Source organism: Indicator indicator, chromosome 13 (assembly GCF_027791375.1).
Source record: "Indicator indicator isolate 239-I01 chromosome 13, UM_Iind_1.1, whole genome shotgun sequence".
NCBI classification, from domain to species: domain Eukaryota; kingdom Metazoa; phylum Chordata; class Aves; order Piciformes; family Indicatoridae; genus Indicator; species Indicator indicator.
In genome coordinates, this window is record NC_072022.1 from 8,563,009 (window position 1) to 8,579,730 (window position 16,722).

A 16,722-nucleotide genomic window follows, 5' to 3' on the forward strand; every position below is an offset into this window, starting at 1 on the left:
GCTGTCCCTTCCAATCTCTGATATACTGTGAGACTGTGAACTGCCTCTTACCTAACATGCAAAACCAGAGCCTGTAGGCTCCACAGCTGGAACAGTGATGGACTGGATCAAACTTCTTTTCCCCAAGCTCACCTCTGAAATTTATGCAGAAAGGTTGGGTGTTCGGTTTGGGTGTTTTACTTGGTTTGTTGTTGTTGTGTTGTTTGGGTTTTTTTGTTTTTTTTGGTTTGGGTTTTGTTTTTTTGGGGGGGGGGGGCCGTGTTTGTTTGTTTTGTTTTCATTTAGAGCCTGTTCCAAATATAACTGGACTTGATGGGAGCACATAGCAACTGCAGCCACCTTTGGGATGGACTGCAGAGAGGAAAGGATTTCTGTGCCCACTGCTGTGCACTCCAGACAACTCTCCAGCACTCCCAATGTGTACCCAGCAGATGCAGAAGGAAGACTGTGCATGGTCTGTACTTAATTCTCTGCTCTCTAACACTAATATGATTGCCAGTGCAATACCTGTGTGACACAGCAGACAGTCAGAGCCTTCAGAGTGACAAATACACTTGGAAGTGATAACTCTACCTCTCAGCTTAAGCTGCTCAACCTCTGTTTCTTCTGCTTACTGGGAAATTGCTCATCAGGTCCTTGAAGAGGTTTTGCCTGATGCAGTTGCCTCCAGTAAGGAGACAAATTGAAACAAGGAAAAATTGAAAATAATGAAAAACACTTCCCTCTGTCTCTCATCTGATGACTTTCCTCCTGTTTAGCCAGCACATTACAACTGATGATATTAATTGCACCACATGCAGGATAACACAAAGCAATTAACACTTCTCATGTGCTTCATGGCTGCTTTCTGTGCTGCTTCCAGGAGGGCTATGATATGAAATTTCATGACTAGCATAAAAAACAACTGCAGTCATCACTGAATTTATATGTTTCCATGTCTGCCTAACACCCATAAAGCCTGCTGGGCTTTCTGTTACATGCAATCTGGCAGCCTGAAGCAGCAGACCTAATATCCACAGACTTGGCATAAGACCAAAGTTACCCGACTTCTGGCAGAACTGGGGATTAAAGAAACCAGAAAATGCTCAGTAACCTACCAAAACAAGAGGGAATGAAGCAAAGAGTTCCTGTCCTTCTTCTTGGCTTTGGACAATTCATTTCATCTCTCTCAAACCAGAAAAAAAAAAAAAACAACCATGCATCCCTCTCCCATGCTGCTCCCAATGCTTCCCTTCTCTGCCCTCAGAGCCCTTTGAGACCTTGTTGTGGCCTTCCAGTATCTGAAGGAGGCCTGCAGGAAAGCTGGGGAAGGACTTTTGAGTATATTGGGTAGTGATAGGACTAGGGGGAATGGAGCAAAATAAGAAATGGCCAGATTCAGATTGGATGTCAGGAAGAAATTCTTCCCCATGAGGGTGGTGAGACACTGGAACAGGTTGCCCAGGGAGGTGGTGGAAGCCTCATCCCTGGAGGGATTTTGCAGCCAGGCTGGATGTGGCTCTGAGCAACCTGATTCAGTGTGAGGTGTCTCTACCCATGGCAGGGGGGTTGGAACTGGATGCTCCTTGAGGTCCCTTCCAATCCTCATGATTCTATAGGATTCATTTCCCACATCCAGCATGCATCCAGCCTGTCCCCTGACAGTGTGCTAAGCTGCCTGTGTCACTGCTGTATCTCTGTAAAACTAGCTAGAGGTATACAGAGCATCTAACACAGCAGTCTCCCAGGCTTCACTTAGGACTGCAGTGTTACTGGAATGCAAATACTGGAAAGGTTTTCTTAGGATGAAAGACATATTTGTGAGTTAAAGCATAAAAACTTTAGGAAGGGCTGAGCTTTTCTCAGATCTCTAAATCTGCAGCTCCCAGCATTGCAAACAATTTGATTTTATTAAAGGTACTAAATTATGGGCATTAAATCACAACCTTTGTCTGTAACTTGCCATTAGTATTCAGCAATGCTAGAACTGTTTCAAAACTGCAAGAATGACCTTGCTCCTCTAATTAATCCTATCATTGTTAATGTCTGCCTTTAGATATTGCAACTCTTCCCCCAGGTTTACTTTCATCCTGCTGGTCTTTGTTACCTCCTACCACTCCTCTAAGAGGCAGGAGTGAAGTCAATGGACTGGCTGAGGGGTTCACTGCATTCCTGATACCAAGGCCCATGGTCACCATGCTCTGCTTTGAACTAGGGACACTGCCAGTGTGGTGCTGACCAAATTCCTGCCAACTCCACTGAAGCATTCGGTGCAGATGCTTATTCTCAGCTTGTGAGGTGGGAGGATGAAGACAGATGTGCTATGGCAATCTTGAGCTTTGTTGGGTGTGATTTAGGCACTAGCAAAGTCCTGATTAATCCCAATGACAGTGAAAAGAAACTCCATTTAAGTATGAGAGAGGGTTTAGCAAACATAGGCACTATTTCCAACCTTCACCACAAGGCTCTTAGCAAGCCAGGAGACCTGCAGGTAACTCAGGGTGTTTAAAACAGCTTTTACAGAACCTTCCTAACAGGGAGCTCCAAGGCTTCAGTCCAGGATGACTGTGAAGGTGGTGACCTTCCTCAGGAGGGACAGACAGGCAGCCAATCTGGCCTGCCACACATACCTAAATCAGTAAAGATTGCATCATTGTTTGTGTAGGTGTAGCCTTTACTTAGCATCCTAGCTCTGTAGAAAACAAGTTACCTTGGCACTGGCATTCTGACTGGCAGGACCTGTGAGTTTATAAAGAGGAGCCAAAACTCTTGGGGTCCTTCTCTTCCAAGATGCCTTTCAGTTCTGGAAGCTGCAATGACTTTAAGTGTTAAAAGCCAGACTCAGAAAGCTTCCTGTTTCGATGCTCTGCTTTGCTCTAAGGGCAAAATCATTTTCATTTGCATATTTCAACTCGGCTTTTATAATTCCCTGCACAGAACTGGATTTAGAAAGGAAAGCCTGAGAGCCTTTTAAGCTGAGCAGTTGGCAGATGCACAGGACTGTGTGTAATATATGCCTATACCATAAAGACATCCATCAGGAGTGGGTGGACTGTGTATCTCCCCATCCACTTATTCCTGTTTTATGGTATTTTTAAAATAAGAAATATCATTTACAGGAGCTGATTGCCTCAGGCTGGCAAAAAAAAAATATCCAAGGTTCACATCAAATGTTTTTGCTTAACAGTAAAAAAAAATAAAATAAAAATCATGCATTTGAAAGTGAAAATTTCCATCATCCCATTTCTGGTGACCTCTTCTTGGGTATTAAGATGCTATTGGCAGGCAGCTCTCTTCAGAAGATGAATCTTGGCTCTCCTCAGCAGCAGAGTGGCATTTGTTTTCATGTCAGGAGTAATGGTGTTTGAGGGACATATTGATTTCATACAGACTTTAAAGAACAGAACAGCTGGCCACATACATCAGTGGTGCCAGAACACCCAAGTACAAGTTCTCTGAAGGGGAGAGAAGGGAAGCAGGGAGGTTAGTCTCAGGGCTGTCTCTTAGGACCTGGAGACAGAAGGCGTCTCAGTTCTGAGGGTGAAAGATCAGTGAGCTGCAGCCAGAGATGTGTCAGGAGATATTTTTGGCTGGTCTTTGAGGGGTTTCTTAGTTCTGACACAGAGAATCACAGAACGTTACAGATTGGAAGGGACCTCCAGAGATCATCCAGTCCAACTTCCCTGCCAAAGCAGGATCACCCAGGGTATTCTGCACAGGAATACATCCAGGTAGGTTTTGAAAGTCTCCAGAGGAGACTCCACAGCACCCCTGGGCAGCCTGTTCCAGTGCTCTGTCACCCTCACCTGTAAAGAAGTTTCTCCTCATGTTGAGGTGAAACCTTTAATGTTCCAGTTTGTATCCATTGTTTCTTAGTTTATTACTGTGCACCACCCAAAAGAGCCTGGCCCCCTCCCCTTGACACCCAGCCCTCAGATATTGATAGACATTGATCAGATCCCCTCTCAGCCTTCTCTTCTCAAGGGCCAACACAAAGCCCTGATGCTTACAGTAGAGATGCAAAGTAGAAACTGAACATCTGCATCCCTCCCTCCACCCTGGCAAGTCCTTTAGGAGGATGGGAAAGATAAGTTTTACCTCTGGGAAGATGTGTTGAAGAAATACTTTCTTAGAGGTAGCCCAACAGTTCCAGGAATGCAAAAATCAACCAGCTGGGAAGACAAAGACTGAAAACCTCCTGTCTGTTCTCATGGGACCAGAGTTTACTCAGAGAGTGTTTAAGAATGAAAATGTCATCATATCTCTAGGCCACAAAGTGAGCCACTATGAAGCCACAGACAAAGGCAAAAAAAACCCAAACCATTTCATTAAATTAAGGTCTGAACATTGCCGTAAGGTCCAGATTCATAAACGTCTCCAAGTTCTTTATTAAAACCTAAACTCCAGTGTAAGCCTCCTGAGTCTGGGAGCACAGCCCAGAGCCACTTGTTTTTTTCCTCCTGAGCCAAAGCCACATAACCCCAAGTCCCAGCAGTGGCAAAAGCCAGGTGTTACCCTACCTCAGCACATCATCTTGGGTACTGCCCAGTAACTGCTGTGAGAGAAGGATGGGGAAAGGTTTTCTGGTGGGAAATGTGAGATGCTCCCTGGGAGAGCAGCTGGTTTCAGCTCCTGTTTTACAGCCCTGCGTTTCTATACAGGCTGGTTTGGCGATATGAAAGCAGATGGGCTTCCCAAGCATGACTGCTTCCTTTAGGGATAATAATGCCATTAATAGCACCCAGGAAGGAAACAGCTGGGATGGTTTTAAGACTGTCTTCTTGATTTTTTTCTTCACAAAGTTCGAGCAGAGAAAGGGAAAGAAGGCAAATAAATCACTATTGGGTGTGAGAAAGCAAAATACTGATTGTTCTACACACTTCCATTGGAGAGAGAGAAATGTTTAAGAATCACTACTCAAAACAAGATACAGGACAGTGGGGCAGTCAGGCAGTCTGTTTCTCCCAGCCTGCCTGCTTCTTCCCTTCTCTGGCTGAAGATAACACACATTCTGACCTTGGCAAGCTAAGTCTAACAGTCTCTTCTCTCTGCTTCTGGGCTTTCTTCCCTTTTGCCTGCTCTGGTGGGGGGGAGGAGGAAAAAGAAGCACAGCCCCCTCTCTTTTGGGGGGCCCAAAGGGATGTGGTTGTGTTTTGCTGTTGATTGTCCCTATTTGTAAATGTTGTGAATAGTGTCTATTTGTACAGATTCATTGCATTTCATCATAGATTGTAGTTTTGCCTGTAAAATACAGCTCATTTGCTTCCAGACTTTCAGCTTTCCAGGCTTGCAGCACCTCTCACCAACGCCAAGGGGGCTCACTTCAGGTTAAAGCAGATGTAACAGAGTGTGAGAGCTGAAATCCCCCTCCCACACCGACAATGACCAGGCTGGCTCAGTCTGGCAGCAAATGCAAGCTGTATTTACAAGCAAATCTACAATCTATGATGATATGCAATGAATTTGTACAAATAGACACTAGTCACAGCATTTACAAATAGATACAATCAACAGAAAAACACAACCAAGCTCCCTTTGCTTCCCCCAATGGGCTTTCCCCCCAGCCAGAAGGAATCCCTCCAGACCCCCCTGGTAGAAGGCAGAATCAAGAAGCAGAGAGGCTGTTAGGCTTAGCTTGTCAAGGTCAGTGTGTTATCTTCAGCCAGAAAAAAAGAAGCAGCAGGCAGCCAGAAATTGAGCAAGCTGAGACTGCCCAACTCCCCAACCTTGTTTTGAGTAGAGATTCTTAAACATTTCTCTCTCTCCAATGGAAGTGTTTAGAACAATCAGTATTTTGGTTTCTTACACCCAATAGTGACTTATTTACATTCTTTAGAATCATAGAATCAGTGAGGGTTGGAAGGGATCACAAGGATCATCTAGTTCCAACCCCCCTGCCATGGGCAGGGACACCTCACCCTAGATCAGGCTGGACAGAGCCTTTCTCTGCCCGAACTTTGTGAAGGAAAAAAAAAAAAAAAAAAATCAAAAAGACAGTCTTAAAACCGTCACAACAGACTTCATTGCACAAGGAAACCCAGATTTATTTGTGACCTCTCCCCAGGTTCGACATTATCACCTCCCCAATCCAATTTTATTAACAAGTACAACAGCTGGGCATATACGGGAATAGATACTCGAACCAGCTGGCAAACCTAGTTGTGAAAACATCTTCATCTTCTGGAAAAGCTCATAATTTTTAATGCACTTGGCAGCACAGCCTTGTACAAATTAGTACAAACAGGCTTCAGGGGGTTTTAAGACTATTCTCCTCCTTCATTTCAGAGCAGAGAGCTTGAATCACTAAGGTTTCTGAAATGACAAGTATTTGCTTTTACAGAATGAAACTAAAACAGGACCAAAAAAAGGCTTAAATATTTATTAATGCCTTTTTTAAAACAGCCTGGACTTCACTGCATTCTGAATGAAGTCATTGGCTGGGAGCTCTGTTGTGCTTTGGAAGCATTTTGACTGGTAAAAGTTTTTCTTCAACTTTGCAAATCTTGGGCCAGAAAAATAAACATTTGTGCTTGGCCCTTTACCAATACCACCATTCATATCGCATTCTCATTCACACTGTTTTAGCAAACTCCTGCAATTCCACAGCTTCACTACTGCTTAAGCAAGCCTTTCACTTTTAGGAGCAGTACAGTAGTTGTTGGACCCTTGACTGCAAGGGTTTTATTGAGTCGTAAATCACAGAATCATAGAATGGATGCGTGCTGGATGTGGAAATGAATCCTACAGAATTATGAGGGTTGGAAGGAACCTCAAGGACCACCCAGTTCCAACCCCCCTGCCATGGGCAGGGACACCTCACACTAGAGCAGGTGGACCAGAGTCACATCCAGCCTGGCTGCAAAAACCTCCAGGCATGAGGCTTCCACCACCTCCCTGGGCAACCTGTTCCAGTGTCTCACCACCCTCATGGGGAAGAATTTCTTCCTGACATCCAATCTGAATCTGGCCATTTCTAGTTTTGCTCCATTCCCCCCAGTCCTATCACTACCCAACATACTAAAAAGTCCCTCCCCAGCTTTCTTGCAGGCTCTCTTCAGATACTGGAAGGCCACAAGAAGGTCTCCTTGAAGCCTTCTCTTCTCCAGACTGAACAACCCCAACTCTCTCAGTCTGTCTCCATAGCATCATCCTCATGGCCCTTCTCTGGACACATTCCTGCATGTCCAGATCCTTCTTGTAATAGGGGCTTCAGAACTGGATGCAATACTCCCACCTGGTATGGGTTGGAAGGGACCTCTAAAGGTCAGCCAGTCCAACCCCCTCTGCAGTCAGCAGGGATATCATCAACTAGATCAGGTCCCCCAGAGCCTTATTGAGCCTCATCTTGAATATCTCCAGGGATGAGATCTCTGTCACTTCCCTGAGAAACCCATTCCAGCACTGAGCTCAGGTAGAAGTATCCCAAGGGAGATGAGTATTCCAGAGTTTTCCTATCCCAGAGTTTTCCCCCATCAACACAAAGCACACATAGGACACATTTGAAAGTGAAAGGTCTAAAAATCCATACGGACTTTCCCCAGGACAAAGAGACTGAGGAGAACTGCTCAGTATAGAAGTCACCATCTCCACATTTCCCAGCCATCAGTCTTACACTGGTACCAGTGCCCTTCAGTCAAGCTAATTTAACTCTTATTGTCAGGGTCAAGAGGAGAGCTCAGTCTGTCATTTACTGATATTAATGTGATTTCCAGTTAAGAGCTCAAAATCAGCACACTGCTGGCCTTCCAGCTCCTGATCTCCTGCAGGACAGAGTTGGCATGAGGAGAGCAATTGCTGTGACCCATACTTCCCTTAAACCTCTTATCTCATCCACTTGAAACCTGTCTCCTAGTGACAGAGGAAAGAGTAGATCCAGCTTGAAGGGTTGTTGTTTTTAGAGCAAGGGAGGGAAAAGCAACTGAAAAAAAAGTGCAAATTTTTCTGTCATTAATTAAAAATGTCCCAAATTTTTTTCATGCAAGAGACAGATTTTTTTTTTTTTTTAAGCCAAAGCAGACCTTGAAAGCTGTGTGTAGGAACAAACATGATAATTTCATTTGAAAATTAGTTTTCCTCTCCCAGACAGCTTGCACTCTATATTCAGCCTTGGACAGACACAGAGTCCAGGGTTGCTGACTTCCCAAAAGAAATCTTGCCAGCTTCATGTCAAACCTCACTGACAGCCAAAGGGGCCCAAAAGCAGGATATTTATTGCACAGAATCACAGAATGTTAGGGGCTGGAAGGGATCTAGAAAGATCATCCAAGTCCAACCCCCCTGCCAGAGCAAGATCACCTAGGGCCAGTCACACAGGAACACATCCATGTTGGTTTTGAATGTGTCCAGAGAAGGAGACTCCACAACCTCTCTGGGCAGCCTATTCCAGTGTTTTGTCACCCTCACAGAGAAAAGCTTTTCCTTATGTTCATGTAGAACCTCCTCTGCTCCAGCTTGCACCCATTGCCCCTTAGTCTATCATTGGGCATCTCTGAGCAGAGTCTGGCTCTGCCCTCCTGCCACTGCTCTTCACATCTTTATGAACATGAATGAGGGCACCCCCCAGGCTCCTCTTTTCCAAGGTCAAGAGCCTCAGCTCCCTCAGCCTGTCCTCAGCAGGGAGATGTTCCACTCTCAATCATTCACCAAATAAGCAAGAGACAACACCATGCTCCTCTGGACTCTCAACAATGGTTGCTGCAAAAGAGAGAGGAAGACTCCACAACCCACCCTGGGCAGCCTGTTCCACTGTTTTGTCACCCTCCTAAGGAAAAAAAAATCCTTGTGGTTCCATGGAACTCCCTATGCCTCAGCTTTCACCATTGCTCCTCGTGCTGTCATTGGGCAACACCAAGCAGAGCCTGGCTCCATCCTCTCAGCATTCACCCCTTAGTCTCTTCTTCTCCAAGCTAAAGAGCTCTCACAGCTCCCTCACTCTCTCCTCATAAGGGAGATGTTCCACTGCCTTAATAACTTTTGTGTCTCTGTATTGCTCAAGGAAACAAAAAACAGGGAAAAATCCCATTGAAATAAAGCATTCTCCAGGGAGATTAATGAAAGACAACACTGAGGCTTCACCACTCCCAGCATCATGTGCAACTTAGGAGAGACTTCAGAGTTCTGTTCCAGAGCTGGATGCTCTGATATTACTGCCTATCAATATCACAGTCTCACAGTGTATCAGAGGTTGGAAGGGACCTCAAGAGATCATCAGGTCCAATCCCCCTGCCAGAGCAGGATCACCCAGGGGAGTCTGCACAGGAATGCATCCAGGTGGGTTTGGAAAGTCTCCATAGAAGGAGACTCCACAACCCCCCTGGGCAGCCTGTTCCAGGACTCTGTCACCCTCACACCAAAGAAGTTTCTCCTCATGTTGAGCTGAAACCTTCTCTGTTCTAGTTTGAATCCCTTGTTCCTTGGCTTATCACTGTGCACCACCCACAAGAGCCTAGCCCCCTCCACTTGACACCCACCCCTCAGATATTGATAGACATAGTGTACACTATAGCATTGCCTCTGTTTATGTCAGAGCATTGAAAAGACCACACAGAGAAAGAGATTTAGGATAAGATTTAATATAATCTGGCTTCAAGGCATGAAGCTAAGGTGTTCTTCACTCCTCAGTAAACAGCAAAAGCTTTTGCAGCTTCTGAAAGAGCCTGGGGCTGTTAAACTCTAGATTACACTGCCAGACCCAGCTCTTGCATATGGTGAAAGAATCACAGTCAGAGTGATTGGCCATTGGAATGGGATGCCTGGGGAGGTGGTGCAGTCACTGTCCAGGGAAGTGTTTAAAAAGAGATTGGGTGAGGCACGTGGTGCCATGGTTTAGTTGATTGGATGGAGTTGGGTGATAGGTTGGACTGGGTGATCTCAAAGGTTTTTCCCAACCTGGTCAGTTCTGTGATTCTGCATGATTCCGTGACTGAAAAAGGTGAGGAACCACTTGGGTCACACACAACAGAGCTTTGTCTGTAGTGGTTGGGTTAGGCTGGACTGGCACTTTGCAGAGGAGGGAGGCGTGGAGTGAGGAGGTGAAGGAGGAAGGCTGTGCCAGGGGAGGTTTAGGTTGGATATCAGGAAGGACTTCCTCACAGAAAGGCTGATAGGGCACTGGGATGGACTGTCCAGGGAGGTGGTGGAGTCTCCATCACTAGAGGTCTTTAAGAAAAGATTGGACGTGGCACTTGGTGGCATGGTTTAGTCGATGTCTTGGTGTTAGGTCATAGGCTGGGCTTGCTCTCAGAGGTATTTTCCAGCCTCAGTAGTTCTGTGATCCTGTGAAGAGCTGCAATTCACTTCTGCCCGTCTGAATTACTCGTTAGCAGCACTGAGTCTGCCCCCAGGAGCCTGCCTGTTGCTCAGGCCTTTGCTGTGCTCAGCAGTGTGCAAACACAAAATCAGATGGCATTCTCTGAAGAGTTGCTTTTACGCTTTTAAATAAAGTTACTAAAGTCAGACCTGAAGTCCTTTGAATCTCATTTACAAATAAGTCATTATTTTAGCAAGTGATGAAAGGTTGCTATTGTTTTAGCAAGTGAAAGAAGTAGCATAGCCTATTGTCTTTTACACTGCAAGATAAAACACTTCCCCTGGATCAGAGGATGATTTCCTTCTTACTCCATCCCCCACACTCCCCTCTTGCTCTAAAGATGCACTGCAGGTATCCAGCACTGGGAACACAGCTGATTAACACTGGACTGTTATCAACAAAGCAGTGAAGAGTCTCCTCACTGTTTCTCCACCAGTTTTAAATAAATAAATAAGGAGAAAAATAAAATCTCATTTGCTGCAGCTTCAGCCTTTACAGATATAGCCTAAGTACCTATCTGCTTGCACACTCTTCACAGCAAGGCATCCCACTGGCCAAATACATAATCTTTGTATATTTGAAGCCACCCACAAAGGAGGCAACTATTGAATCATTTTGGGGGCTGGCACAGCAGGTCTGCACCTTGCTTGGTTTCATTACCCTGAATAATAGCACAAGAGATTCCTAAGTCACATTTAAATCGATTTTAAATGGATCCAAACCCTGGATGTAAACATAAGCAAAATGTTGGACAGGGCTGGTTTTTAACCTGTTTTTAGATCGCCTGTGTTTCTGGGATAGCAAGGACTGAAGGCATGGATATCAGGTGAAGGTGGGCTCCCAACAACTGAGCCACCAGCATGGTCTGAATTAGAGAGATAGTCCCACCCTGGGAAAGAGAGGAGCTAAAATTCTGCATACAAGCATCCAGGCATGAAGGACAAACCTTCCTTAGCAATTAAAGCAAAATCTTTCTTAGAACTCCTTAGCACAATCTATATATAGGTATTAAAAAAGCAAAACCAAAGAACCCGCACACAGTCCCAACTGACTCAGAGATCTACTAAAGCTATGCTAATAGCTAATATTGTGTCCAGTTCTGGGCCCTTTAGTTCTAGAAGGGCCTCAGGGAATAGCTTGAAGGAGTCCAGTGCAGATCCACAAGGATGCTGAGGACAGGCTGAAGGAGCTGGGGCTCTTGAGCTTGGAGCACAGGAGCCTGAAAGGTTCATGTTGATAAAGATGTGCAGGGCAGCGTCAGAAGGATGGAGCCAGGCTCTGCTCAGTGATGTCCAAAGATAGGCCAAGGGGCAATGGGTACAAGCTGGAGCACAAGAGGTTCCACACGAACAGAAGGAAAAACCCTTTTCACTGTGAGAGTGACAGAGCCCTGGAACAGGCTGCCCAGAGAGGTTGTGGAGCCTCCTTCTCTGGGGACATTCAAAACCCACCAGGATGTGTACCTGTGTGACCTGCCCTAGGTGATGCTGCTTTGGCAGAGGGGTTGGACTGGATGATCTCTTGAGGTCCCTTCCAACCCCTAATGATCTGTGACACGGAGAGTTCTGTGGCTGATGTTGGAAGAAGGTACACCCCATGGTGTGTGTTTGCACACACATGACATGCAGCGCTACGCTTTTTACATACCAGAGAGACATACAATGCAACCATCTTGCTGTCTGTCACTGATGGAGAAACAGGATTCAGATTAATCTCAGTGTCTAAGAAATGGTGACACTAACTGCAGAGAGCTCTGCTGTAGGGACTATGGTGGGGCATAGGATGCCTCAGAATTAAACACATTTTTCAGAGGAGATCAGACCTCAAACTCACCAATATTCCTAGTATTAAGTATTGAGCTACAGGTGTTTCTCAGCTTTCTTGATGTTTTACAACTACAAATTCAAGGGTTTTTTTTTTGATTGTTTGTTTTAAGAAAGGTAAACTACAGAGCATTTTGTAAAAGCAGTCTCCTCCAAATTGCAGCATTTTCTAAAAGAGGTCTCCTTCAACAATCCTTCATAACATTGATATTACTTGGCAGAAACAATGAGGAAAGTAGAAACCTTCAAGCTCTTCCCAATCTTTCTGAAACATCCTGGATGTTTTTAGCTAAGCAATTGTTTTTCCCTCCTTCTGAGATCAACCTCTTATGGGAAGAGGCAGAGAGAACAGGTACAAGGCATGAACTGAAAGCAGCACTTTTCCCAGGTGGAGTGAAGGCTCACATTACTGAGAATTCCAAGCTTCCACATCCCTAACTCTCAATCAATCCCATCCCTCCATGCTGACTGAGTACTGCAGCCCAGCAGCAGCCATCAACAGATGGTACCCAGGAGTTCCTCCCCTGCTGCCTGCATGCAGAAAGCACACAGGAGGGGGGGGGGGTGTCCCCGAAACACACTTAAAAGCCTCAGTGCTACAGATGACACAACACTTGGAAGCTGCTCTCCATGTTGCTCTAGATCTACCTGTTTCCAGTAAAGCACTGGGCTGTCTCATCACAGATGCTGCAGGCATCATAAAACAATACTGTTTAATCGCTTTTTATTTTCTATTTCTTTTCTTTTTGAGGAGAGAAAAAAAAGAAGCCTCGAATAAACGTGTTTCAGCTGGCTCTGTACTGTTCTGGGAGAGAAGGAGTTTCACTCATGAACTCAGTGGGCTATCCTGTGCCAAGCCAGGCATCCCTCCTCCTCCTGCCTGTCTCCCCTCTGGTAGGGGAAGCCAGCTGAAATTCTTTGTAATAACTACCAGTAGGATATTCCTCCAGCTCCTGGGGTTCCCTTTCAAGCAAAGGCAAAGTAAAAAGCAAACAAGATTTAAGGAGGCGATCTCTGCAGCTCAGGGGAATCATTCCAAAGATTAAATCAAAGCTCCGCCTTCAGCTGAGTTTAGCACACTGCGCTGGCGCAGTCATTTGACTCCTCTGGCGGCCACAGCCCCGGCGCTGCGGTGCCGGGTGCTACCCAAAGAGCCACCACCCAGCCGGGCTTTCCCAACAGCTCAGCCCCTCTGAGGGCACCCTGTGAGCTCCCAGTGCTGACTGAACGCCAGGAGATGCTGGGGGGGAGGTTCCCTCTCACGCTTTCAGACAATTCTGCACAAGATGAAGCACATCAGAGAGGTAGGAGAGACTCGGGGAGGAGCAGGGGGAACCTGGGATCAGGCACGGAGTAAATTGCAGGACTGGCAGACTGGGTGCCTGAGGGGATTAAGACTAGGAGACATCCTGCCTGCTGCCACAAACTGCAGGTAGACACTGGAGTCTGCCCACCTACACCAGCACCAAGGAGAAACCACCCAGAAAGATGCAGGCAGCTAAGCAGGCTGAGGAGACACTGCAGGTGTTGCAAAGTGCAGCTGTGAGAGGAAACCACTGCAGTTCGACATGGCTAATCCCCCACCACAGCACTACCAACCACCAGGGTGGAAGGGTATTGTGCACTGAAAGCAGCTTGCAAATTCCTTTCACTGAGTTAGATTTGGGACCACACACATTTTCCATGTGCTCACCCACAAAACCTGTGGTGTTTAGGGGAGTTTACAAAGGGTTGGGTGTTTTTTTTTTTTCCCTTTTCCTTTTATATCCCTGTGTAGCTGAAGGTGTGTGCAGGCTGTCCTCTCACTGATGCAAGAAAATTCCTGAATAAACCTCCATGCCTGAGACTGCAAGTTTGAGAAGTCAGTTGTGTTGAGTTGGGTGGGTTGTGGTTTGGTTTTGTTTTGTTGTTTTTTTTTCCTTAGTCTGAAAAATTATTGTAGCTGTCATGGTAATTTCTCATGTATATTCCATCTCCACACACACAGAGGCAAGCACTTACATAAGGTGCTGTGCTATTTTACACCTCATTGCCTTCACTTCCCTAAAAGGGAGGTGCTTTACAACAAAGCTTTCTCCTCATCTTCTCCAAAGAAATGTTTTGGTTTAAGTATGAACTCATTTATTCCTTTTCATGGTGGAAACTTATTTCTTCAAGACAAGGGCCAGCCACAGAAATTGCACATTCAACCAAGATTGTAAATGCATTTAAGTAGAGAAGCAAAGTAGCTGTCTCTGGAAAACAATCATATCAGAATAATAAGATCTATGTTCAGGCAAGAGCAATAGACTGCCAACTGACTTTGAGCATCACTTGTTGCAAAAAAAAAAAAAAAAAAAATAAATCAAAAAAAGCATCAAAGAAAGGACAGGAATAAAGTGATGGACTGGCCCTGGAACTGAAAATTATTTCTCTATCTCCCTACATTAATGTAGGCTTGTTGCAACCTTGAGAAAGTCATCCATGTTGGTAGAACCTGTGTCCCATGCTGGGACCAAGACAAACAGGAAAGTCTGCAATAGGTGGGGGGTGGTCTCTTCTCCAAGGCAACCTGTGCTGGGAGAGGGACACAGTCTCAAGCTGTGCAAGGGGAGGTTTAGGCTGATGTTAGGAAGAAATTCTTCACAGAAGGAGTTTTTGAGGAATGGGCTGTCTGGGAAGGTGGTGGAGTCACCTTCCCTGGAAACGTTTAAAAGAGACTAGATGAGGCACTTGGTGCCATGGTTTAGTTGATTGGACGGCGTTGGGTGATAAGTTGGACTAGATGATCTCAAAGGTCTTTTCCAATCTGGCTTATTCTGTGTGTGATATCCTTCATTTGGAGGCATTAAAACTCAGCAAAATATTTGCATAAGAAGGCTTCAAGAATCTTGGTCCTGCTTCTGTGGCAGAAAAAGTGGGTGAGCTGGAGTGGGGGGAGTGCTGTAAAGTATCTCCTGTCACTGTGTAGCTGAGAATTGTCAGCAGTTTTGCCTTGACTCCAGCTCAAAGAATGAAGGCATTAATCTTTGTGAAGCCCACAAGACACAGTTTTGGGAAGCACAAGCAATTACAAAATTACATGGGTAAGGATACCAGCCACCTAAGGAAGCCAAAAGACTTCCTTAGGCTTAGATGAGTAATAAAATAATCTTTGGACCGAAGGAAATGTAAACCATCCCTCATGCAAACCTGCTACTAAATGTGCATATTGCAGAGAAGAATTTCCCTTAGCTACTTGGTCCTGTTGCTGTGCCAAGCCTCAAGCTACTGTCTCTGTGCACCAGGAGGGCCAGAAGGCAGGATGAGATGGGTCATTGGTCTAAATGGCCTTGTCAGCTTGTGGTTCCTTCTTGTCCTGGCCCCTGCTGCAGCTTTTAGCCCAGTGTGTGTGCAGGCAGGCTGCCAAGCAGTTTTTCCATAGCATTGAACAGGTTGGAGAGAGGTAAACCCTCTAAGACTTTTCTAGACTTCCTAGCTGCCAGTGCAGGGACAGACACAGGATCACAGGATGTTAGGGGTTCGAAGGGACCCCAAGAGGTCATCAAGTCCAACCCCCCTGCCATAGCAGGACCATAGAATCCAGCACAGGTCACACAGGAATGCATCCAGATGGGGCTTGAAAGTCTCCAGAGAAGGAGACTCCACAACCTCTCTGGGAAGCCTGCTCCAGTGCTCTGGGACCCTCCCAGTGAAGAATTTCCTCCTCATGTTGAGGTGGAACCTCCTGTGCTGTAGTTTCCATCCATTGCCTCTTGTCCTATCCCAGGGTGCAGCTGAGCAGAGCCTGTCCCCTCCCTCTTGACACCCAGCCCTCAGATATTGATAAACATTGATTAAATCCCCTCTCAGACTTCTCCAGACTGAACAGCCCCAGGGCTCTCAGCCTCTCCTCATAGGGCAGTGCTCCAGTTCCTCAATCATCCAAGCTCTCCCTTAGATTCTTTCAAGTAGATCCGTGTCCCTTTTGAACTGGGGAGCCCAGAACTGGATGTAATATTCCAGGTGAGGTCTCACCATGGCAGAGTAGAAGGGGAGGAGAACCTCCCAGCCCGTACTGGAGCAGTTTATTATTCCTTCCCAGATGCAGGACTCTGCACTAGTCCTTGTTGGACCTCATCACATTCTTTACCAGCTCTCCAGTCTGCCCAAGTCTCACTGAATGGCTGCACATCTCCATGCAGAAGGTTTTTTTGCATCCATGAGACACTTGGTGCTCCCATTTGTGACATGGGGCACAAAGAGTTTCTTGTCCTGGAGCCAGCCACGGTATCAGCAAGGAGCTCCAAACCTAGCATATGGTGCACCTTCAAGGCAGTCAGCTTAATCTTTTTGCTGGGCTGTGTAGCTTCTCACTCACTGAAGCAAGCAGCTAAACTGAGCAGGAGCTATCAGCACATTCAAAAATGTCTTCTGGAAATAACCACTTAGGTTTCATTATGTGGACAAAACACTGGAGTAGGCTGCCCAGAGCAGTCATGGAGTCTTCTTCTCTGGAGACATTCAAAACCCACTTGGATGTGTTTCTGTGTGACCTGCCCTGGCTGATCCTGCTCTGACTGGGGGTTTGGACTGGATGATCTTTAGAGGTACCTTCCAACCCCTAACCCTCTGTGAATCTGTGATAAAGCA